The sequence below is a fragment of the Penaeus vannamei genome, chromosome 34 (assembly GCF_042767895.1).
Source record: "Penaeus vannamei isolate JL-2024 chromosome 34, ASM4276789v1, whole genome shotgun sequence".
In the NCBI taxonomy this organism is placed as follows: Eukaryota; Metazoa; Arthropoda; class Malacostraca; order Decapoda; family Penaeidae; genus Penaeus; species Penaeus vannamei.
Window position 1 is genome coordinate 28,136,014 of NC_091582.1, and position 2,500 is coordinate 28,138,513.

General features: G+C 17.7%; 1 protein-coding gene across 2 annotated transcripts in view; it reads left to right on the plus strand.

Moving 5' to 3' along the window:
• Positions 1-1,976, plus strand: part of LOC113826386 (lysoplasmalogenase TMEM86B) — a 9,389-nt gene extending 7,413 nt beyond the window's left edge. For both annotated transcript variants that reach the window (XM_070113597.1, XM_070113598.1), the window contains exon 4: positions 1-1,976. This exon is cut by the window's left edge and continues 402 nt beyond it. The gene's annotated coding sequence lies outside the window, so the exon portion shown is untranslated.
• Positions 1,977-2,500: the final 524 nt, after the last annotated feature.

Here is a 2,500-nt window from a genome sequence, read left to right on the forward strand (position 1 = left end):
ATGATGATTATGATGATGTTGATTATCATTATTATTATTATCATCATTATTTTATTATTATTATTATTATTATTATTATTATTATTATTATTATTATTATTATTATTATTATTATTATTATCATTATTATTATTATTATTATTATTATTATTACTATTATCATCATCATTATCATTTTCGGTATTATTGCTACTTTGTTTATTCTCGTAAGAAGGGGTTGGTGATGATAAATTATTATTATTATTATTATTATTATTATTATTATTATTATTATTATTATTATTATTATTATTATTATTATTATTATTATTGTTATTATTATCATCATCATCATTATTATTATTATTATTATTATTATTATTATTATTATTATTATTATTATTATTATTATTATTATTATTATTATTATTATTATTATTACTATTATTATTATTAATTTTATTATTATTATTATTATTAATTTTATTATTATTTTTATTATTACTATTATTACTATTATTCCTATATCTTTCTCATTATTAATATCATCATTGCCATTGTAATAATTGTTATTTTTATCATTATCATTATCATTATTATTATTATCTTTGTATTATTATTATTATTATCATTATTCCCATTATCATTGCTATTGTTATTATCAATATTGTCATCATTATCATTCATTTTCTTCGTATCATTATTATTAGTATTATCATTATTACAGTTACTTTTTATTATTTCTATCATTATAATTTCTATTATCTATTATTATTTTTATTATAGTTGTTATTACTACTATCATTAATATTACCATCAGTATTATCACTATTATTATTACTATTATTATCATTATTATCATTATTATTACTATTACCATTATCATTATTGATACAATAATAATAATGATAATCATTATTATTATTTTTGATATTGTGATCATTATTATCATTATCATTATTATTGTTACTATCTTATTTATTGGCTTCACTAATGTTATTATTGTTTAAATCATTATTATTATTATCTTTATCATCATTATCGTTATTGTTCTTATTTTCATTATGAATTTTGTTATTATTATTGATTATTATCATTATCATTATTATTATTACTATTATCTATTACTATTATTATTATCATTATCATTATCATCATTATTATTATTATTATTATTATCATTTGTTATTATTATTATCATATTCATTTTTTATTTTTATTATTATTATTATTATTATTATTATCATCATTTTCACTTGTTATTATTATTATTATCATTTATTATTAGTATTATCATTATCATATATTATTATTATTATTATTCATCATCATCATTATTATCATTATTATTATAATTATTATTATTATTATTATCATTATTATTATTATTATTATCATTATTATTATTATTATTATTATCATTATTATTATTGTTATTATTATTTTCATTATTATTATTATTATTATTATTATTATTATTATTATTATTATTATTATTATTATTATTATTATTATTATTATTATTATTATTATTATCATTATTATTATTATTATTATCATAGTTGTCATTATCATCATCATCATTATTCCTACTATCATTATCATTATCGTCAACATCACTCTTCATTATTATAACCCTTCTCATTCCCATTGTTCCTGATGTTTGATATACTCATTGCTGCCAATAAAAGCAGCATCAATATTATTATTTTTATTATTTCGTTATTATTTTTCTCATGAAGTAGATGTGTTGCTTGTATGGATTTATTGTTGACTAAGAAAGAAAAAATAAAAATAAAATAAAAAGATAGTTTTGAATGCTAAAAAGAATAAAGAAAGGACGAATCTCTGTTCATTGAAAGTCCTTTTGTTCACGTTCAGTAATTGTATCTTTGTTCAGCTGGTATTATACATATATTTGTGTGTTTGTGTGTGTGTGTGTGCGTGTGTGTTTATATATAAACAAACGCTTTTTGCTCAATAAACTTGAACGCAAACCTATTATTTTTCCTTTTCCTAAACATTTTTTTCATCAATATTTATTTTTGTTTGTCTGTTTGTTTTTCTCCCTCTTTTCTATCTTTGTTTTTAATCGTGTTTCTTTTCTCCGAACTTACACCAATACTTTAAGGCCGGATCATATTTTTTTTTCGTTTTTTGTCTGCGTACGAATCTTGCTCCTTTTAATGCTGAGTGTATTTCATGTAATCAATTTGTTTTATATTTATCTATATACTTCTTTGTCCTTCTGCTTATATATCTATTTATCCATTGTCTATCTATCTATTCGTCTATTTATCTTTTGCGTCTCTCATACATCTATATATCAATCTTCTTTGACTTAGTATCTTTCTATCTATCTACCATCTATCTATCTACCAATTTATATATTCATCTATTTATCATCTACCTAGCTATCTGTCTATCTATTATCTATCTATTTAATGATTTTCATATTCATCTATCTATTCATCATCTACCTATCTATCCACCTACATTTTCTATCTATCCATCTATTTCT